Genomic DNA, 24665 nt, shown 5'->3' on the forward strand with positions numbered 1-24665 from the left:
CAAAACATCAACTAAAAAACAATAAGAATTTCAAACTTTCAACCTCAACACTAGAGTAATTATAAGAGACAGAGAACATGGTGAAAATGATCCCATATACATGTATCTCTGAAGAACAAATGTTAAAAATGGTAAGTTTTATAAATGTAAAATTAAAATAACAGTTGAAACAAGATATATAAAGAGCACAAAATGAGTAGGTGGGAAAAATGAACTCTGAAGAACCTATACCAAGACATATTCTTTCATTTATTTAGAAAAATAGTTTTTTGCATTTTGTCTACATGGCATATGGGAAGGTTCCCTGACCAGGGATCAAACCTGCAGTGAAATTGCTGGATCCTAACCAGTAGGCCACCAGGAAACTCCCCCATATTATTTTAAACACCACTCTTCTAATTTGGTCCTTCTGATTTCCTTTGGACTAAGAAATCAAATTACAGAGATTTACAAGAAAACATAAATTGAGTCAATACGGCCTGAGAGCAGGACTGGGTTTACTTACCTCTACATCTCTGTAAAATTCTCTGATTTTATGCTTGTGGCTATTGTTAAGCTCACCTATCAATGTTTGTTTTTTCTTCAGTTTCTTAGACATTTTCTCATTTTTTCATATATTAGTGATCTTTAGGCTTTTGGCACATTTAAGAACCTGATTTTTAAAACTGTGCTAAATATACTCCCCTCCATATAAATACATATAACATTTCCCCTAGAATTTCAGGGAGTTCCTAAATCCTTGAACTCTTAGAAAAGTTCATAGAATTTGATAGATAGACCATATATAAGATATATGGACTCTTAGATTAAGAAATATATAAACTGTTAGGCTGAGGAATATACAGAGCAATGTCACAGCTCTGGTATGAGATTAAAAACCTCTAAACATTTAGTTTAAAATATTCAATATTTGAGGATGGGGATACTTGTGTTGAAGGAATTCAAGGCTCATATTTCTAATGGGGAAAGCAGTTATATCTTGTAGGTGATTCCCACTTCTTCAGAGAAAGGAATTCCAACTCTCTAAATGCAATCCTTTTCAATTCAGCTGGAAAAAACCTTCTCCCTAGCAACAGAGCAGAGCAGAGCAGTCTATAATCCACATTCATTTCATATTCATTTCCCTTCAACTGTAGTATCATGAAAATTCCCTCCATTTGTGTTTTACCTCATCTTTACCAGCAGGTAGTACAGAATTTATTACTCAGACAAAGAACAGTTGGGTAAATTGTTCAAAGCCATACGGTAAGATAATGGTACAACCTTTCCCAGAACCTTCAAATTCTCAGTCTAGCATTCTTTCCATACTAGACTGGAATATGGAACTGTATTCATTCATTCATTTCCTCATTCGTCTAAGAAATATTTATTGAGTGCTCAGTTTGTATATGACTTTTTGACAATAAATTTAATCATATTACATGACATGCATTTTTTGAATGCTAAATCAATCAAATGCATCATGCTTAGTCCTGTTATAGTTCTAAAAGCTAAAAAATAGTTTCATTCATTCATTGCATAGATATTTATTGAATTCCTTTTATGTGCCAAACATGCTGATTAAAAGGTATGCTGCAGTGAAGTAGGTAACATATGATCTGGCAATGAAGATTTTAAGCAATTACTCATGTACAGTATGATATTAAGGAAAAGTTCATGTAACCATAAGTGTATTTTGGAAGATCAACATTTTCTAAGAATTCAGGGGAGACTCTCATTTATAAAGAGACACTTAGAGTAAGCCTCAGGAGATGAGCAGGAATTATCTAGTTAAACAGGGGATTAAGGGCTGAGGGAGATAGATAAAATAACCTGTATTTGATCTGGCAAACTTCATACAGGTTCTGTCCCTCGTCGGGGAACTAGCTCCCCCATGCTGCAATTAAGAGTTTGAAGGCCACAACTGAAAGATCCCTCATGCCAAACACAAATCAAAGATCCTGCATGCCGCAACTAAGATCTGGTGCAGCCAAATAGCTACCTAAACAAATAAATATAAAAATAACAAATAAAAAAATAAAGTAAGAAATGAATGTGATTAACTTACTGGGTTGAGAGAAAGAGATTTGAAAATATGCACACACTTTCATGCTTGAGTGACTAGAAAATAGGGAATAAAGAATGGATTTATGGAAAATGATGAGGACTTGAGTACATACAGATGGAATGGCCCAGTGAGCAGTTAGCTATGAAGGCTTTAAGCACAGGGAGTTTGTGAATGATTGCAGTGTGTTCAGTGTGTTTCCTCTAGGCTGTGCTTTAAAGCTAGGCATCTTTATTGGTATGGTATAGTATAGTGTAAGAATTAGTGATGATTTAGATCAAAGGAATATTCCAGTTAATGATCAACAGTGCAGATACAAAAGTAAATGTTTATGATAAACGAAACCACAAAGGTAACACATGTGTACATATAATTAATGAACCACATACAGTGAAACAAATCAAAAATAAATAAATAAATAAAAATAAAGACACAATGAACTATCACCTCACCCTGGTCAGACAGCCATCATAAAACCATCCCTAAAAAATAAATGCTGGAAAGGGTGTAGAGAAAAGGGAATCCTCCTATACTGTTGGTGGGAATGTAAACTTATACAATCATTATGGAGAACAGTATGGAGGGTCTTTAAAAAACTAAATATAGAATTACCATATGATCCAGCAGTCTCACTTCTGGGTATATATCTAGTGAAAAATCATAATTTGAAAAGATACATGCACCCCAATGTTCATTACAGCTCTGTTCACAATAGCTAAGACATGGAAGCAATCTAAATGTCCATTGACAGAGGAATGGATAAAGCATATATGGTACATTATACAATAGACTATCACTCAGGCATAAAAACAAAACAAAATAATGCCATTTGCAGCAACATGCATGAACCTAGAGATTATTAAACCAAGTGACATAAGTCAGACAGAGAAAGACAATTATCGTATGATAGCACTTATTTGTGGAAGCTAATAAAAATGAGGCAAATGAACTTATTTACAAAACAGAAACAGACTTACATATCTTGAAATCAAGCTAGTAGTTACCAAAGGGGAAATATGGAAAAAAGTGATAAATTAAGAGGTTGGGATTAACATGTACACACTATCTATATAAAATAGATAACTAATTCAATTCAGTTCAGTTCAGTCACTCAGTTGTGTCTGACTCTTAGTGACACCATGAATTGCAACACGCCAGGCCTCCCTGTCCATCACCAACTCCCGGAGTTCACCCAAACTGACGTCCATTGAGTCTGTGATGCCATCCAGCCATCTCATCCTCTGTCGTCCCCTTCTCCTCCTGTCCCCAGTCCCTCCCAGCATCAGAGTCTTTTCTAACGAATCAACTCTTTGCATGAGGTGGCCAAAGTACTAGAGTTTCAGCTTTAGCATCAGTCCTTCCAAAGAACACCCAGGACTGATCTCCTTCAGAATGGACTGGTTGGATCTCCTTGCAGTCCAAGGGACTCTCAAAAGGCTTCTCCAACACCACAGTTCAAAAGCATCAATTCTTTGGCACTCAGCTTTCTTCACAGTCCAACTCTCACATCCATACATGACCACTGGAAAAACCATAGCCTTGACTAGATGGACCTGTGTTGGCAAAGTAATGTCTCTGCTTTTTAATATGCTATCTAGGTTGGTCATAACTTTCCTTTCAAGGAATAAGCATCTTTTAATTTCATGGCTGCAGTCACCATCTGCAGTGATTTTGGAGCCCCCCAAAAGTAAGGTCTGACACTGTTTCCACTGTTTCCCCATCTATTTCCCATGAAGTGATGGGACCAGATGCCATGATCTTCGTTTTCTGAATGTTGAGCTTTAAGCGAACCTTTCACTCTCCTCTTTCACTTTCATCAAGAGGCTTTTGAGTTCTTCTTCACTTTCTGCCATAAGGGTGGTGTCATCTGTATATCTGAGGTGATTGATATTAAGTGGATAAAATATAAAACAGATCAAAACTAAGCTAGACCACATTGGCTATAGATTTTTTAAAAAGACATTTTCTAATTCCATATTGCTCCTACCCAAATCAAATCAGCTCAGGGTCAGGGCTGGAGATATTAGATTCCCAGAAGCTCCAATGAGAGATGGTTGGGTGGAACAGATTTTATTCCTTCTTATATGTTAACTCTACTATTTAGTTCAAAACATGTCTGGTTTTGTTTCTTTGTTTGGCATATATACAGGTGAACAGAGAAAAAGGAAAAGATTTATTTTGGGAAACTTTGACTTATAGACTTGATCTCTATGAGTAAGGTAATAAAATAGAGGATATACTCCATGTTCTAAGTCTGATGATAGTTTTAATGATGGGGGAAATGACAGGGTAACGGTTTAAAAGATGAGTTCAGTTTGTGCCAGATTTAGCTTGGATGGTGGCAATACATATATATATGTTCATGTCACTCAGGTAAGAGTAGGTGTAAAACTGGAGCACAGCTGAGAAAGTTTGTGCTGAGATAAAGATTTGGAAACCATCTTATACATATGAGGGGAGGGACAGGTGACGAAAGAAGTAACAGAGCACAGATTTCAATCTTGGACCTCAGAGGAAGGAACAATTAACTGGAAGAAAATATAAAAATAGCAAATCAATGCCCAGCCATGAGAAGGTGTCCATGAGAGATGAGAGGTGCAGGCAATCCATGGAAAATTATAGATTTGGGAGACTGTAGACTAGATTTTTGCAAAAAACATTGGAGGTATTTGCAAAGCGGCATATGAAGGACTTTACTCCATAGAAAAGAGAAATGCACATTTTCTATCCAATAGTTTTCTCAGGAAGGCTTAGGTCAAGATGAGGTTGATTCTATGACTGTTTTATTGGACTTAAAGACAGTAGCATACTCATATACGTATAAAATTACATTGGGTTGGCCAAAAAATTAGTTTTGGGTGTTCCATAAGATGTTAAGGAAAAACCCAAATGAACTCTTGGCCCACCCGATATCTCCTTCACAAGAAAGGTGTTAAAACTATCTGATGATTGATTACATTTGATGCAGCTTTGGTTAGCATCACATCTCTTCTTGATCATGTACAAGACAAGAAGATGAATACATCATGGGTCTTGCTCCCCACTGGCTTACCGTCTTGTTGCAGAGATACACACAACCATAATAAAAAGCCGGATAAGTCATTTATTAAACATAAATAGAACGGTCCTCTGGATATCTTATGGAATAGAAAACACATTGGATGGATTGGGGAGACTCTCGGAATTGATCAGAAGCTGGAGAACCAAACTAAAACATCGAGAATCACCAAGGTCAGACAGGAAGCTAAGATGCCACCACAGAGGAGTGATAGCAGGCAGAATCTGGTGAGGCTGTGCCTGCCCAGGCTGAATGACTATTCTGAGAACAGAAAGGGAGTGCAGAGGACTTCCTTAGAGGTCCTTAGCATGGCTAGGATTCCAACCTCCCAAGACAGGTGGCCCAGGTTCAGTCCGGGGTCAGGGAAAAAAGATCCCACATGTAGTGAAGCAGCTAAGCCCACCAGCTGCAGCTACTGAACCTGTGCACTGTGGAGCCCAAGACCCACAACTAAAGAGTCCATGTGCCACAACAAAAGATCCCACATGACCCGCCAAGGTCCCACATGCTACATCTAAGACCCGGTGCAGCTAAATAAATAAATAAGCCAAAAGACATGAATCTGCAGTTAGAGTGTTTCCCCTGAATGTTCGTGGGCATCTTGATGAAGTGATCTGAGGTATCAAAAATGTTCCCATGTGATTAAATTCTAACAAATTAATATTTTTAAGCCCCTGATGACAGAGATGCAAGACAAAAATTATCTTGCATAATTGTTAAATCTAATACTTAAAGACAAACTATAGAACCAATTGTAATAGAAATGAATTGTTAGCATAAACATTTCCTTCTAAATCGCCCTTAATCCTTACACTGGAATCAAACTGCTTTCAGCATTAAAATACTTTAGGTTTTCACCAAAAATCCCTCTAGACAGCCTTCATCGGCTGCCAATACATCTCCATCACAGACCCAAGTAGTCTGTTCATTCTGATTAGACGGTGTGGAGCTAATTTAAAATATGGCCTTTGTTGTGTCTACAGAAGCCTAATCAGCTAGGCAGATTCTCTGACACGCTGGCATCCAATCCGTCTCCACGTCACTGAAGCAGAAAGACAAAGATTATGGCCATCAAAGTATATCTTCAGGCAGAGATGTAACTCTCCAAACTAGGGCTTAGTTAAAATTGTCATGTTTTAAAATCACTGTAAGGATACTCAGATTTTTGATAGAATTTTCAGGAAGCTTCGAAGTGTCTCAGTTGTTTTATCTTGACTAGGTCTTTAATGGTAAGTGTCTTGCTTTTCCTACAGTATCTTACAGATAGAATGGTTTTATATACATAAAACAAGGTGATTTATTCAGAAAGTTTATTATTATTTTGAGGGGTTTTTTTCTGATGTAATCTCACCAGAATATAATACATATCCTCCTCTTTCATCAGTAAGAGTAGACCAGAATTGTGTTTCTTTCTCCTATTTTTTAGAATTTTTTTTAATGTGGGCCATTTTTAAAGCCTTTATCAAATTTGTTACAATATGGCTTCTGTTTTATGTTTTGGTTTTTTTTTTTTTACTCTGGGGCAGGTGGGATGTTATCTCCTCTACCAGGGATCGAACTTGCATTCTCTGCATTGGAAGGTGAAGTCTTAACCACTGGACTATCAGGGAAGACCCCAGAATTGTGTTTGTCAAGTTCTGGGTTCTGCCTTAATGCCCTTGGTAAAGAAAGAATGCCTTTTCTTCAGAGCCAGAGAAGAGAATCTGACAGACAATCTGTTTGGCTGTTTTGAAGGTAATAACTACATAGGCTTGTGTGTTAACGAGATGTAGGCTCAGGTGTCTTAGGACACATGGGGACAGAGGATATTGAAAAGGTAATGCCTCAAACTCAAATGCCTGGTTAGATTCAGGCAAGAAAGTTTTTGGATTTGGGTTTATGCTATTGGTGGTGACCTGGCCGCAATCAAATGAGTAGTAGAAATGGATAGAAACAACAACAATTCTAGGAAGTGCCACCATCTCAGAATAGGGCACACAAGCCTGGACATCACCAATGATCTCCCTTCAGTGAGACTCATAAACTCTAAACATATCTGCTCCAAAGGGTAGGAGTGAGATCTCCAAATTCATCAGAGGACTTTTTACTAATCCTTGAAATAAACCAAACTTTGTTTACAATCTAAAGAACTGTATCATTTCTTGCCTCTAAGATTAGGGAAACCATTTATTTATACCTATCATGTTTGTTTTTAAAATAATAATAGAAAAACTAACATTTCTTGAACAGTCACTTTAGACTAGACAATATGTTCTATGTATCATCTTATTCACATCACACAAGTTTTTATAAATATGTATATATACATATAAAAGGGCTTCCCTTGTGGCTCAGCTGGTAAAGAATCTGATTCCAATGCGGGAGACCTGGGTTTGATCTCTGGGTTGGAAAGATCCCCTGGAGAAGGTAAAAGCTACCCACTCCAGTATTCTGGCCTAGAGAATTCCATGGACTGTGTAGTTCATGGGGTGGCAAAGAGTTGGACATGACTGAGTGACTTTCACCTTCAATATAAAAAAATTTTTAATATATTTTAATATAAAATTCAAAAAATATTTTATTTGTTTATTTGGCTGTGCCAGGCCTTTGCTGTGCCGTGCAGGATCTTTCCTTGTGGTTCTCAGACTCTCTAGTTGCAGCTTGCGGGCTTAGTTACTCTGTGGCATGTGGGATCTTAGTTCCAGGAATCTTCAGACCAGAGATCGAACTCAAATCCACTGAATTGTAAGCAGATTCTTAAGCACTGGACAACCAGGGAAGTATAGGTTGTCGAATTTTAGGAATGAAACTTCATTATTATTGTCCCCACTGAGATAACCAAGATCTAGGAAGGTAAAATAAGTTGTTACATATATCTAGTCGGCTGTAAATGTGGTATTTAACACAGATACTCTGCCTCCAGAGCCCAGGATTTTATCTTTCTATTCCTCCAAAAAGGCAGAATCATTCAGAAAATTCTCAGTGACTATGAGCATTTGCTTCGGGGTACAGCACCAGTAAAGGAGGGAGCTGAGCTTGGTTCCTGACATGATGTGTTGAAAGGCGATGTTTGATCAAATAACAAGGGTTATAAGCCCAGCCTATCTGCTGATATGTATTTGTTAATTCAACAAAAATCTAAATGAGCTCTTCCTTATTTGTAACCTTCCCTACTTCTCCTTCTGGTGTTTTTTTCTTTCATTTAAATCTTGTTCTCATCCCCAGAGGTGGTATGGTACACTGCAGAGAACATGAATCTTGGAACCGGTTCCAAGGTTCCATAAACTAGCCTAGTTTCATTTATTTTTTTGGACTCTTTCTGCAACATCTTATTTTCCCAATCAGGGTTCAAATCCATGTCCTTGCAATAGAAGAGAGTCTTAACCACTGGACTGGCAGGAAAGTCTCATCATTTCTGAGTCTGCCATTTACAAACTGTCCTTCAGCACAGTTCTTAAAACATTTGGATTTAGGGAATTCCCTGGCTGTACAGAAGCTAGGACTTGTGCTTTCACTGCCAAGGACCCAGTTTCACCTGGTTGGGGAACTAAGAGCCTGCAAGCTGCAGGGTGTGGGCTAAGAAAAAAATTTAGATTTAGTTTTCAGTAAGATAAAGACAAGAAAGCCTACTACACAAGGTTATTTTGATGATTAAAGATACAACACACATAAAACTCGGGGCTCTTCAATGACACTCAGTGCTCCTGAGTTCCCTTTGCCCTGCTTTGATTGCCTTATTTTCCTGATGAAGGGACACAAGTGCAAATAGCTACCATGTCTTAAAAGCCTCTCCCTACAGCAAGGAGCAAGGAAGAGCTGCTCAAACCGGAAATTGAAGATCTCCTATCTCCCTCATGTGTAGAATCACTTTAACTGAGTCATTAAGAAATGACCTCAATTGCATTTAAATACTCATCTTGATACTTTAAATACTTTTTTTAGTGCCTTTGTGTTTTAAAACCAACACCTTTGATGCCTTAGTACATTTCACTGGGAATATTTCTTAGGTACCAAATTTGATCCCTTTTGTAGAAAGACTAGAGATCTCTTCAAGAAAATCAGAGATAGCAAGGGACCATTTCATGCAAAGATGGGCTCGATAAAGGACAGAAATGGTATAGACCTAACAGAAGCAGAAGATATTAAGAAAGGTGGCAAGAATACACAGAAGAACTGTACAAAAAAGATCTTCATGACCCAGATAATCACAATGGTGTGATCACTCACCTAGAGCCAGACATCCTGGAATGTGAAGTCAAGTAGGCCTTAGGAAGCATCACTATGAACAAAGGAGTGGAGGTGATGGAATTCCAGTTGAGCTATTTCAAATCCTGAAAGATGATGCTGTGAAAGTGCTACACTCAATATGCCAGCAAATTTGGAAAACTCAGTAGTGGCCACAGGACTGCAAAAGGTCAGTTTTCATTCCAATCTCAAAGAAAGGCAATGCCAAAGAATGCTCAAACTACCACTCAATTGCACTCATCTCACACGCTAGTAAAGTAATGCTCAAAATTCTCCAAGCCAGGCTTCAGCAATACATGAACTGTGAACTTCCAGATGTTCAAGCTGGTTCTAGAAAAGGCAGAGGAACCAGAGATCAAATTGCCAACATCTGCTGGATCATGGAAAAAGCAAGAGGGTTCCAGAAAAACATCGATTTCTGCTTTATTGACTATGCCAAAGCCTTTGACTGTGTGGATCACAATAAACTGTGGAAAATTCTGAGAGAGATGGGAATACCAGACCACCTGACCTGCCTCTTGAGAAACCTATATGCAGGTCAGGAAGCAACAGTTAGAACTGGACATGGAACAACAGACTGGTTCCAAAGAGGAAAAGGAGTACGTCAAGGCTGTATATTCTCGCCCTGCTTATTTAACTTCTATGCAGAGGACATCATGAGAAATGCTGGGCTGGAAGAAGCGCAAGCTGGAATCAAGATTGCTGGCAGAAATATCAATCACCTCAGATATGCAGATGACACCACCCTTATGGCAGAAAGTGAAGAAGAACTAAAGAACCTCTTGATCAAAGTGAAAGAGGAGAGTGAAAAAGTTGGTTTAAAGCTCTACATTCAGATCTAAGATCTAAGAACTAAGATGATGGCATCTGGTCCCATCACTTCATGGGAAATAGATGGGGAAGCAGTGGAAACAGTGTCAGACTTTATTTTTTTGGGCTCCAAAATCACTGCAGATGGTGATTGCAGTCATGAAATTAAAAGACGCTTACTCCTTGGAAGGAAAGGTATGACCATCCTCGATATCATATTCAAAAGCAGAGACATTACTTTGCCAACAAAGGTTCGTCTAGTCAAGGCTATGGTTTTTCCAGTGGTCATGTATGGATGTGAAAGTTGGACTGTGAAGAAAGCTGAGCATCAAAGAATTGATGCTTTGGAACTGCGGTGTTGGAGAAGACTCTTGAGAGTCCCTTGGACTGCAAGGAGATCCAACCAGTTCATTCTAAAGGAGATCAGTCCTGGGTGTTCTTTGGAAGGAATGATGCTAAAGCTGATACTCCAATACTTCGGCCACCTCATGCGAAGAGTTGACTCATTGGAAAAGATTCTGATGCTGGGAGGGATTGGGGGCAGGAGGAGAAGGGGACAACAGAGGATGAGATGGCTGGATGGCATCACTGATTCTATGGGCATGAATTTGAGTGAACTCCGGGAGTTGGTGATGGACAGGGAGGCCTGGCGTGCTGCGATTCATGGTGTCACAAAGAGTCGGACATGACTAAGGGATTGAACTGAACTGAACTGATGTCCATTTTTAGACATAATGCTATGGCACACTTAACAGACTACAATACAGTGTAAAGATAGTTTTTCTATGCACTGGGAAGCCAAAATCCATTTGACTCACTTTATGGCAATACACCCTTTATTGTAGTGACCTGAAACCAAGGGATATCTCCAAGGGTTAGTTGTATTTGTTAGCTTTTCTTTAAAAAGTTTTTACCTATGAACATATACACTTTTTAAAATTTTATTTTCAATTGGAGGATAATTGTTTTACAATGTCCTGTTGGCTTCTGCTGCACAACAATGTGAATCAACCTTGAGTATACTCTCCTCTCCTCTTGAGTCTTCCTCCTACTTCCTCATCCCACCCCTCCAGGTTGTCAGAGAGCACTGAGCTGAGATCCTTGTGTTAAACAGCAACTTCCCACCAGCTATCTATTTTACACATGGTACAAATGACAACCCACTGCAGTGTTCTTGCCTTGAGAATCCCAGGGACAGGGGAGCCTGATGGGCTGCCGTCTATGGGGTCGCACAGGGTCGGACACGACTGAAGCGACTTAGCAGCAGCAGCAGCAGCAGTGTATATATGTCAATGTTACTCACAATTTGTCCCACCCTCTCTGTCCCCTGCTCTGACCACAAGTATGTTCAATTTTTTTTATTATTCTCTTAATATTTTATTTTGATGTTTGGAACTCTTGATGCAACATTCTAGAGCAAGGACCTGAACAGGACCTCCTGTGCCTGAGGGACTGGTAAAGGAAACAGATCTATTTATTCTTTGTGATTTGATGCACAGATGAAAAACTTAACCCACAATAACAGAAGTTGGTCGTTAATAAATCACATCCTAGTCTCTTTCAGCGCTTGCGCAAGCAGACAGCATCTTCAGTTTTCCCATGTCTCGACTTCTAGCTCTTTTGTAGTTGTAACACTGCAATGTCAATGATGCATATGTCCAGAATCACTTAAAAAGACTGTCAAATTCCTTTTCTCTTAGTTCATTTATTTTTCACTGTCTCTTGGTCCCAGGTGTATCTGAATGATTGCCTTTCGTCACTTGCTGCTATTGCTCGTTGGGGTGCTCTTGATTGTCCCCATATTTTGTGGGCGGGTTGGGAGAGGGAGCTTGAGAGGGATGTGCCACTGCGGGGAGGTTGTGGATCACCAGGATGCCTCTGGGGATGATCCCTTCCTTGGCAGCAGGAAGTCCTCCCAGAGCCACGCCCACAATGCCTGGCGGGTATCTGTATGTGGCACCATTCAGCTCTGGATGAATTGCTTGCTGATCTATTACTGACCAGGGAGCTGTTGTGACAAAGAGTTCCTTGTTCACACAGTTTATTAAGCTCTCTGGGATGCGACCTGTGATAGCCCATCGGATCTCAGTGGCAGCTGCCTCCCTCATCTCCAAGGAGGCTTGCTCACTATACCAGGCTGTGTGGGGAGTACAGATGAGATTTGGTGCATCTTTCAAGGCACCCTGAGCAAAGCTGAAAGGCTCCGATTTGTGCACATCAAGGGCCGCCCCTCATATCCTTCCTTCTCTGAGGGCTTGGGTTAAGGCTTTCTCATCCACCAGTCTGCTGCAGGCCGCGATCACTAGGAAGGCGCCTTGCCTCATCTGCTTTACAGTGAAGTCACTGATGTGGTGGTTATGTTCGTTGAGATTGCAGGGAGACACGGTAGCTCTGGAACTGCAGGGTATAGACTCTCTACACGCCCAGGGACCGCTCTGTCCCATCCTACAAGTAGGGGTTATAAAATAGGACGCTGAATCCAAAGGCCTTGGCTCAAACCGCGACTGCCTGCCCCATTGCGACCGAAGCCAGTGAGGCCCAGTGTCTCCCCGCAGATGTGCGCCCCCCGCCCCCCGCCCGAGGCAACCTCCCAGATCCGCTGGACACTGCACCCGCGTGCCTTCACGCAACGCCTGGTACAGCCAGGTGTTCTGCCCGTACAGATTAAGGATGTGGATGTGGCAGACGGTTGAGACCGCTGTCTCTTTCACTGCTGCGGACAGGATGTTGCACACTGTGATCCCGAGTTCACCTGCAGCCTGACGTCGACCTAGTTGTAGCCGCTGCCTACCTGCACAATCACTCTTAGGGCCTTGAACTTCCCCAGGTCCTCCCTGGTGAGCATGATGGTGTGATACATCATGGCGCCAACTGCCTCGTTTAAAACCTTCTCGTGGATCTCCTGAGTGAACTGTGCATCGCAGAAGGCCACAGTGGCCAGGTCCTTCAGGATGGGCATTTCCACCGGGTGTAGTCTCTGCCAGCCAGCAGTGCCACCAGGGGGCAGGGGTTCAGGGGGCTGTTCTGGGGGCGGATACCTTCGCAAATTCTGTCCAATCGCTGTCACTTGACTTTGTTCTTATCCACAAGGGCCATTCTTTATCGAGCTTTGCACCTCTCTGATTCAAAGGCAAAGTGGTCCTCAAAGAACTTAGGGGCCCTTGCAGGAATCTGTGGGCATTACATCACTATGCGCCTAACATAAATTTGTCCACCAACTCTGTAGTTCACACGATGGGTTGTCTGTCTTTTTAAAGAGAATCCAGCTTCATTGGTTCAAAACCGTTTGAGGAGATGAAACCCTAGTCCTGGGCAGCCGGCGTCTGCCACAAACGGCTTCCGCATCGGAGGCGCTGCCGCGGCGGCAGCTGTGCGGCACTCCAGTCAACACCACGTGGCTCCCGACTCCATCCCTCGCTCCTCAGGCTACCGCCTGCTCCTCTGGGCCGCTCCCTGGCCGCCCTAAAATGACCCACAAGTCTGTTCTTTATGTCTGCATCTCTTCCTACCCTGCAAATAGCTTCGTTGGTACCATTTTTCTAGATTCCATATATATGTGTTAATTATACGATTTTTGTTTTTTCCAACTTACTTCTATATAACAACTGACTCTGTATTACAAGCTCTACATTCATCCACCTCACTACAACTGACCAAATTCATTCCTTTTTATGACTGAGTGATATTTCACTATATATATATATATATATATATATATATATACCTATATACCACAACGTTGTTATCCATTCATCTGTTGATGGACATCTACTTGTTAGCTTTTTAAAATGGACATATTGTTTTTATTTATTTTCTTATCTAAATAAATGTATATTTTATACCTAATTTTATGTTTTTTAGTTTGATTTTTTTCCCCCTAAAGCCCCAACAAACTGCATGCGCTTTTGGTTCCATGAGACCTATATCCTTCCCACCTCTATTATATTACCCATCAGAGACATTAAAGATGTTGGTCCACACTAGAGTCATCTTTCTGGAAGGACATATTTAGGGCCTTTCCTGAGTGGCTTCCAGCCCCGAAATGTGAATATATGAAAATAAGCCTTCATCTGTGGAATTTCAACCCCGGGCTGACAAAGCTGCATATATTGTCCTTCAACTCTCTTCTCATATGAACACTTCTCTCATCTTCCTTTTTCATTTGTGTGGCTTTATCCTAGTCTTCCAGTTGATAACATTTGATTCAGTGCTTTTAGATCCCACCGTGTGACTTTTCCTTCTCCATGAAGTCACATGCCTGACTCCCAGCCACCCCTGCACAAAGGTCCCAAAACTGCTCATGAAACATGGTTCCATACTTCAAGTTCTAAATAAATAGCTAATAGAATCCTGCATCCTGCTTCTTTGCTAGCTACTGCTATGAGAGACTCATGTGATCTTGTTGTCTATCCCCACGAGAGCAAAGGAAGTTTATACAAATCCTGTTTCTCCACAGGGCATCCTGAGAAAGAAGAGAAACCTCTTCTATCAAAATTTGGAACTGGGATCTCAAACACTTATAACAATGTTCTCTGCTCCTTGACTTGACCCATGGAGTCATAACAAAGAGAGAAATAGTGTTTATTTAAGTCAATTACTGCTTGGTTTAAATGGTTTTCTGTGAGTGAACAGGAAAATTAACCACCATTCTCAACATTGTTTTTAAGGCAAATTGTGCTCTTACATTACAAATAACTGGCTTTATAAATGATGGTTGGAGCACAAACTGTTGGTGCGTTGAGTAAACAAACTATTTCTTTTCAGTTTGTGAAGTTAACATTCTTCCACTATTTCTGTAATTGGAGCTGGTTGCAGCATAAAGCAGCAGACGATTGACCACCCAGGTGTCACTATGGCTAATTATTAAAATGAAGCCGGGTACATGGTATTTACCATCCTTCATTGCCTTTATTTCTCTTTTAAAGTACAGAGCAGACAAGATTCACTTAATTTCTGCAAAAAGGTTTGTAATAAAGAAGAACCTTTGTGTTCTGTTATATGTTGATCACTAAAGGGATGGTGCCTGTAAGTTTAAATTATATGCAATGGTCCACCGCTGGGAACACTGCCTCCCAGGTAAGGAGCATTGTACCTTTTGCTCACAGCAAACATCCTGATCAGGCCTACTTGGGAATGAATACAGGAAGAAAGAAATTAACACATCCTCTCTGGAGACTGACCAGAAGCAGGAAATGTTTGACTTTACTTTTTCCCCTTTTAGTATAAAAGAAGCCTGAATTCTAATTAGGCAAGATGGTTCTTTGGGACACAAAGATCTGCCTGCTTTCTGAATCAAGTCGCAATTCCTTGCCCCAACAACTCATCTCTAAATTTACTGGCCAGCTGTGTGCCTTGCAGAACTGTTTGGACTTGATAACAGGTTCAGAAGTTGCAAAAACTTTCATTTCCTTTTTGCTGCTGTGGTCTCTGGGGATCACCCATTGCATTTCATTTGAAGTGAAAGTGAAAGTGTTAGTTGCTCAGTTATGTCTGACTCTTTATGACCCCATGAACTGTAGCCTGCCAGGCTCCTCTATCCATGGGATTCTCCAGGCAAGAATACTAGAGTGGGTAGCCATTCCCTTCTCCAGGGCATCTTCCCAACCCAGGGATCAAACCCTGGTCTCCTGCAGTGCAGGAAGATTCTTTACCATCTGAGTCACTAGGGAAGCCCAGCTTTTTTGTTTAATGTTGCCCTAATCTGAGATTCAGTTCAGTAGCTCAGTGGAAGATCCAGGCCTGACCTAGGGCAGAAGGACAGAGACCACAACTTTCAGCACATTGGGTGAGTCTCTATTCAAGTCATCTAAAGCTGCCTTGAGCTGCTCCAGTTCCTCACAGCCCATTAGTTTTCATTCAAGTTTGTAGAACTAAGCCTTATGATGACGTCTAGTCCAGTGCCACACAAAGCATGATCCTCGTATCAGCAGTGGTCTGCAAGTTGTTACCAGTCAAAGAAAAAAGAAATACAGAAATCAAGAGAATGTTTCTAAAACAAAACCTTGTACAGTCAGCTGACATTGCTGTGCAACATCACATCCAAGTATATTATCAGTCATTTCATTGGACAGGAAACACCCACTTTGGTTGTTATCAAACTCACCAAGTGAGTTACCTGTGAAGTCAAGCACAGTAAGACCATGTGTTGGTCTGCAAGAGAGTAGAAGTGAAAAAAAAAATTTTTTAAACCAATTCTCCATGATAGTTTTTAAAGCTTTGGTCTAGGTTACCAAGAGGGCACTGGGAGGCAGGGAAATTTTAATGAATGCAAGTTGAAAAGAACCGGGACCTCTGTGGAGATAGTCCTGATTTCTGTGCAGACTCAGATAACTCTCCAGCTTCCTCATGCCCTTAGACTTGAATGAGTGTACTAGGGCTAAGCTGTGCCTGGTCTCAGCTTGGATAATGTATGTGTGTTAAGTCACTTCGGGCGTATCGACTCTTTGCAACCCCAAGGACTATAGCCCTCCAGGTTCCTCTGTCCATGGAGTTCTCCAGGCAAGAATATTAGAGTGGGTTGCCGTTCCCTTCTCCAGGGGATCTTCCCAACCCAGGTATTGAACACAGGTCTCCCACATTGCAGGCAGATTCTTTACCATATGAGCCACCATGGAAGCCCAGCTTGGATAATATTCCACTATAAACAGCCTTTTCAGAGACTGCGATGGACTTTGCTTCCATCCAGCAGAGCAGAGGTAACTGACGTCCGGTACAGCTCTGGTGTCCAAAAGAAAAGCCACACAGGGACATCTAGTGGTAAGGAGAAATCGCCAACCTGCTCCAAAGAAGTCCAAGAATTTCCAAACCCCAAGCTGCCTGGGGACTTTGGATTCATTTATTGAATTTTACCTCATACTCTAGCAAATTAGTCACTGTGTTTGAAGGAAAGCAGAGGTCAACGTGATGCCCGGCCCCTGAAATGGAGCTGGACACTCCAGCCACCTGTTAGGACACCTCTAACAAGTCTCTGTACATCCAGAATGAAGCAAAGAGTGAAAGCAATAGATAGATTCTTCAGGCAAGAGTGCCAAGGAGAGAATACAGATAGAAGATCATCATTTTACAAACAATTACTTCAATACTGTCTTTCTGGTTGGCTGTAAAATGGACCTAACTCCAGAGAAGCAGAAATGATGCAAAGCTTCAAAATAAACTGAATACATTAAAAACAGTCCTCCAAACTTGCTGATCTATAAATTAGCATCAGCAAAACTCTTAATGAGACTTACCTGTGAGTTCCCCAGCAAGATGACAAAGCCAAATCAAAGCTAGCCACCCAGATTGATAAAACAAAGCCCTTAGAAGAAGCAGATCTCTCCTGGCATTTGACGGAAAGACTGAAGCTAAAATAAATAAAGTTGTGTCAGACTTTTGTTGTCAAAAGCTGACTCTTACACATGCTGATAGATGTGCAAATAAATTCAATTAGGTTCAAATTAATAGCTAGTAAAAATCATAGTAGATTTTACTATGAGAAACATATCTAAGGTCTATAATTTGTGGTTTTTGCCTTTTTATGCATTGTTGTTTATTCATTCACCAAAAAGCCCTATACTACAACTCATGTATCATATAGCTTTTTAAAGGTATCTAGTGAAATGGGCTTCCCTGGGAGCTCAGCTGGTAGAAAATCTGCCTGCAGTGCAAGAGCCCTAGGTTGGGAAGATTCCCTGGAGAAGGGAACAGCTACCCAGGCCAGTATCCTGGCCTGGAGAATTCCATGGACAGAGGAGCCTGGCAGGCTACATACAGTCAGTCCATGGGGTCGCAAAGACTCTGACACAACTGAGTGACATTCACTTTCACTTTCAGTTGATGTAATATCGAAGTTCTTCCTTCAACCTACCTACTTCCACCCAGCTAATGACCAGAAAATTATTGCAGTTGTCCAATTCATGCTCATTAACACCCTTCTTGATTACAATGGCCCATTGCAGTTTAATTTGTATTACAGATTAAACTCTTCTAACAATGTAAGTTTCTCCCTCTTTCCCAAAAGAAATTTGGGACAAGAAGAAGATGAAACTGGGGAGGTGATCTCTAGTCCCTGTATTGTATTTCTCTTCTTGCTCCTACTTCTCTGAGTTGAAACTGGATCCCCCCGCTCTCTGGCTGTATTTAGACTGTCCTATCTAAATCCATGGGGCTTCCGTGGGGCTCAGTCAATAAAGAATCCACCTGCAATTCAGGAGACCCAGGTTTGATCCCTGAGTAAAGAAGATCTCCTGGAGAAGGGATTGGCAACCAATTCCAGTATTATTGCCTGGGAAATCCCATGAACAGAGGAGCCTGGTGGGCTACAGTCTATCGGGTAGCAAAGAGTCAGACAAGATTTAGCAGCTAAACCACCACCATCTAAATCCACTCTATGTCCATACTGGTGAAATCCATGGTTTGCTGTCAGCTCATTTGTTGTCTGGTATTACTTCGTCCTTCCCAACCAACTTCGTCTTAGGCCTATACCTCTTCTCTCCACCTACAGGTCCTGCTACAGCCCTCACTGGAGCCATCCTTCGGGACAGGGATCTCTTGATGGGTCCGTTGGTTTCTCAGCGATGCCATCAGGAGCATGTCAGAACTCCAGGAAATAATTTGTGACAGTGAGTCAGTGGAGAGCTGAAGCTCTAATTTCTGGACCTCTCCCGAACCACGTGACACTGATGTTACTACTCCTTGAGCCAATCTGGTCACTCTGGAGCACCCTGTGGGGTGCACGCCTCCCATAGTTCCCTACAAGAAGCAGGGTGTTTTCATTTCATATGGCTGCTGTAGCACATTGTCACAAATGCAGCAGCTTAAAACAACAGTAAAAAAATGGATTCTCTTCCAGCTCTAGAGTCTGAAATCAAGTGGTCAGCAGGGTGGGTTCTGTCTAGAGGCTCTGAAAAAGAATCTGCACTATGCCTCTCTCCTAGCTCCTGGCAGCTACTGGCAACCTTGTCATTCCTTGGCATTCCTGGACTTCATAACTCCAGTCTCTGCCTCCATCTTTCCATTACCTAATTCTCTCTCTATGGTAAGTCCCCTATCTACGAACAAGTTCTGTTCTGAGAGTGCATTCGGTAAGTCCAATAAAGTTAGTCTAGGTACCCAACTGACACAATCAGCTATACAGTATTGTCCTATAATAGGTTTATAATACTTTTCATACAAATAATACATAAAAAACAAACACAAAAAATAAAGAAATTTTTTTTAATCTTACACTATAGTGCCTTGGAAAATACAGTACTACCATACAACTGCTGGCATATGGGGGCTGACATCAAGTGAACAGACAAGAAGAGTTACTGACTGGAGGAGGGAGAGCATATGAGAGATAGTAGAGCTGAAGGATTGTCAGTTGTAGGAGATGGAGGGTGAGCTACAGTTCCACTCACACCTGACGTTGATGGAATGCATGTTCCTATCTTTGAAAGTTTGCAGCATGAAGCTCTATGTGGAGGATGTATGCAGAGGATGTACTGTGTCTGTGTCTCTTTTCCCTTCTCATCTCTTATGAGGATTTACCATTGGTTTTCAATCTCATCCTAATCCAGAATAATCTCATTTTGAGATCATTAATTTAATTATACCTGCAACAACCCTTTGTCCACATAAGGTCATATTTATAAATTCCAGGGATTAGAAGATCTCAGGGTTGGCGGGGGGCACTATTAAACCAATGACATAAGCCTTCTCATAAAGTCCAGAGGTGTGTAGGCCCCTCAGGGGATCCTAGTAGCACCCCAATCCCACATCCAGTCTCTCTGAACCCCTTCCTTTTTGCACCAGAAACATTTCTGCCTCCTGCCCCTCTTCCAGGAGGAATTCCCCTGTCAGATCCTCCCTATTCCTACGTCTGAGCCTCTTTTTCCTAGTAGGTGCCTACTTTCTTCTTTCTTGGAGTGATAAAAACTCAGACATGCAGTAATGGCAAAAAAAAAAAAAAAAAAAGAATGGTTTAAAAGAGAGATTGTATTACTTGTGAGCATATTTCAAAAACATTATCTCCATTAAATATATGCAGACATACACAGAGTCTATTACATCAAAACATTGGCCCCACTTGGCAACATCTTAACCAAAACTGTAAAGGAGAAATTCCTGGTGGCTCAGATGGTAAAGATTCTGCCTGCAATGTAGGAAAGCTGGGTTCAATCCCTGGGAAGATCCCCTGGAGAAGGGAATGGCTACCAACTCAGTATACTTGCCTAGAGAATTCCATGGACAGAGACTACACCCCCATGGGGTTCCAAAGAGTCAGATATGACTGAGCAACTAACACTTTCACTACTCCACATTTGGAAAATAATCTAAAGTTTGGGGACTTCCAAACTTTTGGGTGATCCAGTGATTAAGATTGTGCTTCCAATCCTGGGGGCGTGGGTTCCATCTTTCACTGGGGAACTAAAATCCTGCAAGCTGTGCAGCATGACCAAAAAATAAATATATAAAACACACATTAAAAATAAATACAAAATGAAAAGTTTTATTTATAAAAATGATAATCACAAGTACCCACTAATACAATTCAGCTTATATATATTTTCCTCTCTGCTGCTGCTGCTAAGTCGCTTCAGTCGTGTCTGACTCTGTGTGACCCTATAGACGGCAGCCCACCAGGCTCCCCCATCCCTGGGATTCTCCAAGCAAGAACACTGGAGTGGGTTGCCATTTCCTTCTCCAATGCATGGAAGTGAAAAGTGAAAGTGAAGTCACTCAGTTGTGTCCGACTCTTCGCAACCCCATGGACTGCAGCCTACCAGGCTCCTCCATCCATGGGATTTTCCAGGCAAGAGTACTGGAGTGGGATGCCATCGCCTTCTCTGATTTTCCTCTCTAGAGGACAAAATATTGTTAAAGTATTAGTTCTACAGGCAACTGCAACTCATTTAGGTTTTGATAAGCCATAGTTCTAGGTCTTAGAAGAATTTGCTCTCTGCTACCTCCTGTTTTACTATTTTATTTTAGTATATTTTAAATACAAATAAAAGCAAAGAAAACAGTATAATAATTCTCTATGTACCTATCACTCAGCTTCAACAGTTCACAACTCATGACCAAACTTGCTTCCTTGATACTTGATACCTTCGTGTCTCTCTCTAACCCATCCCTGAGTTTTGAAGCTATCACATCATCTTTAAATATTTTTCTTAAAGATGGAGACTTTTTTTTGTACATTCAATAGAATGATAATCCTTGAAATTTCTAAAACAGCTCTTTTTTAATTTTTTATTTTTTTAACACTGGAAATGATTTGTATTGGAGTATAGCTGATGAACAATGTTGTAATAGTTTCAGGTGAACAGTGAAGGTACTCAGCCATACACATATATGTATCCATTCTTCCCCAGTCCCCTCTTCCTTCCAGGTTGGCACACAACATTGAGCAGAGTTTATCAAATATTCAATCACGCTTCCATTTCCCCATTTTTTATATCATTTTCACTTTGTTTTTAGCTTGTTTTTTGACTTAGAATCCAAATGACATCCATATATAGAGAGATGATAAACCTCTCAAATTTCTTTAAATCTTTAGGTTGTCTCCATATGTCTGTCTGTCTCTCTTTTTCTTTTCTCTCTCTTCAAGCTTTTGTGGAAGAAATGAATGGTTCATCCTATGAAGTTTTCCTCAGTCTAGATTTTTCTGGATTTATCCTCATGGTGATTTTTGTCCTTTATATTTTCTGTAAATTTGTTTTCAAAAAGACAATCCCTGGTTGTCTTTGTGTGTGTGTGTGTGTGTGTGTGTGTGTGTAATGTTAGCAGTCATTGATAATAGTTAGATCCAGTAATTCTTAAGGTGTGTTAAAAAGACAAATTATTTCTTTAATTCTTAGCTGGTAGGCTTTTAAGAGCTATTTTTCCCTCATAAGCAATTGTTTATGCTGAGGTACAGTTTGCATAGGAGAGGCAAGATAAGTGCTTGGTTATTTTCTATGTATATGTGACCTCCTATATATATCGTATATGCATGCGCATGCATGCTAAATTACTTCAGTTGTGTCCAGCTCTTTATGACTCTATGGACTGTCGTCTGCCAGGCCTCCATGGGGATTCTCCAGGCAAAAATACTGGGGTGGGTTGCCATGACCTCCTCCAGGGGATCTTCCCAACCCAAAGACGGAACCTATGTCTCTTACATCTCCTGCATTGGCAAGCAGATTCTTTACCACTAGCGCCACCTGGGAAGACCATATATAGGTACACATCTGTGTGTAAATGTGTATATATGTATTTTATTAACACGTTAAGAACTCTTTGATGTCTTACAATTTATTGCAATTATTACACTTACTAACACATGGGCGGAGGAGCCTGGTGGGCTACAGTTCATGGGGTCGCAAAGAGTCGGACACGACTGAGCGACTTCACTTCACTTCAGTTCTTATGTCATCCTCCTTTTGTTAAGGGAGTCAATGCACTTAGGCCCCCAAGTCCTTTAGAGATGATGCTAATAGTCTTGAATAGTATTCTTATTTTCTGCTGTGGCAAGATTCATTTTGCATTTCTTACATATGGCTGCTAGTCCTTTTTAGTGGTGAGAGATAGAAAATATCATCTTAGTTTTGTTTCAGATAAAATACATCACAACTTCAAACTAATACTTCCAATTCAAATTTAGGAATACAGGGTTTTTACCTAGTCCAGCTGATTTCATATCTATTTCACTCTCTGCCATGCCCCAAACCCTGGTTTCAATGACATAAATATAATTATTTATTTCCTTTATCTATACTATGCATATGATGGTCTCAGAATAAAATAAACACTACCACCAATTATATCATTACTGAAGAGAATCTTTCTTTTTTTAAAATTTATTTTGTCCTACTGGGGATATACAATTCAACTGTGATGTCTTAAAGTCACCTGGAATAATTTCTCTCTGAAAGGTTGTACCATCAATGGGATACACTTTGAAATTTCTTTTCTTTTTGCTTTCAATATTTAGGAATTCCATTTTTTGTCTAAGTTTTTACTGCGTAAAACATTTACATTTCCAAAGTTACATCTTCAAAACAAAGAAAGTTAAAATAATTTAATTAAAGGAAATTAAAAGAATAGTTTCTATCCCTCTCTCTTTCATCTATTCCCTCCTCTTCTATATTTAGCTATTAATATACTTTTTAAACTTTATGGTTTGTCTTTGTCTTTTCGTTGGTTTATAATCACACACACTTTCTTATGTCCTGGAGATTATTCCATAGTAACACTGAATTTTTCTCATTCATTTTATGCCTGCATAATAATCCATTGTGTGCGTACACTATAGTTTATTCCACCATTCCTTATTGGTATTTGAATTATTTGCAGTACTTTGCCATTACAAATGGTGCTTCAGTGACTAGGCTTGTTCACAAGCATGCTTTTAAGTATTTTTTTGTTGTTGAAAAAAATCTTTATTATGCTTTTGTTATTTTGTTTATCTTTAATGGGAATACTAGATCTCTTAAATATTTAAACCTTATATTTTATTTGCAGATGATATTTAATTGAGTAGTTTTAATATTAGTTACAGTGCTGTGATGTGGGTATGTGAAATCAGTTCATACCTCACTTGTTTAGAAATGAAAATATTGATTCTAAACCCAGTCAATTTGAATTATTTGCAGTACTTTGCTATTACAAATGGTACTTCAATGAATAGGCTTGTTCGCAAGTATTTTTTAAAATATTTATTTACTGATAGATGACTTTTGGCTGCACTGGGCCTTAGTTTCTGTGCACGGGCTTTCTGTAGTTGTGGGGCTTGGGGTCGACTCTCTAGTTGTGCTGAGCGGGTTTCTCATTGTGGGGGCTTCTCTTGCTGCGGAGCACAGGCTCTGGAGCGTACAGGCTTCCACAGTTACGGCTCATGGGCTCAGTAGTTGCGGTGCACAGGCTTATTTGTCCCTCGACATGTGGAATCTTCCCAGATCAGGGATTGAACCCATATGCCCTGCACTGACAGGCAGATTCTTAACCCCTGGACCATCAGAGAAGTCCCATAAGTACTTTTATATTTTTGATCCATGTATCTTTGGAATAGATTCCTAAAAATGGAAATCTGTGTAATTTTTCTCACTCATATTTTGAAACATACTCTAAAATGTTAAGTCAGAATTTTAAACATAATGGTCATTGGTTTTGATAAAGAGTTTGGGGTAATTTTTTAATTAGAAAATTCCACGTTTGTGTGGAAGAGCAGTCATGCTTTTCCTAGAGGAGCAGTATACTATTTCTCCATAAAATAGTGATAAATTTAAATCCATCAAAGAAACTAGGAGCAATTCTAAAAGCAATAACTGTGACTATGTTATATGTATGCAATATAAAATCACTACCATGAGCATAAATGTCCCAGGAAAAAACAAAGATGTTAAATTAGACCTCATCAACTGTTTCTGAGTTTTCTATTCAGCTTCATTTGGCCGTAGCTTATTCTGCTCTCTGTTAGTGTAAATTCCTTGGCATTGGGTATGAAATGATGAAACATTAATGATTTTAGCTACCATTTTTGAGAAGTGAGTGATGTAATGGACTTACATTGGAAGCATCATAATT

At 40.2% G+C, this 24665-nt stretch overlaps 1 pseudogene; it reads right to left on the reverse strand.

Moving 5' to 3' along the window:
* Positions 11903 to 13232, reverse strand: LOC108636135 (annotated as a pseudogene).

This window comes from Capra hircus, chromosome 5 (genome assembly GCF_001704415.2).
Source record: "Capra hircus breed San Clemente chromosome 5, ASM170441v1, whole genome shotgun sequence".
Lineage (NCBI taxonomy): Eukaryota > Metazoa > Chordata > Mammalia > Artiodactyla > Bovidae > Capra > Capra hircus.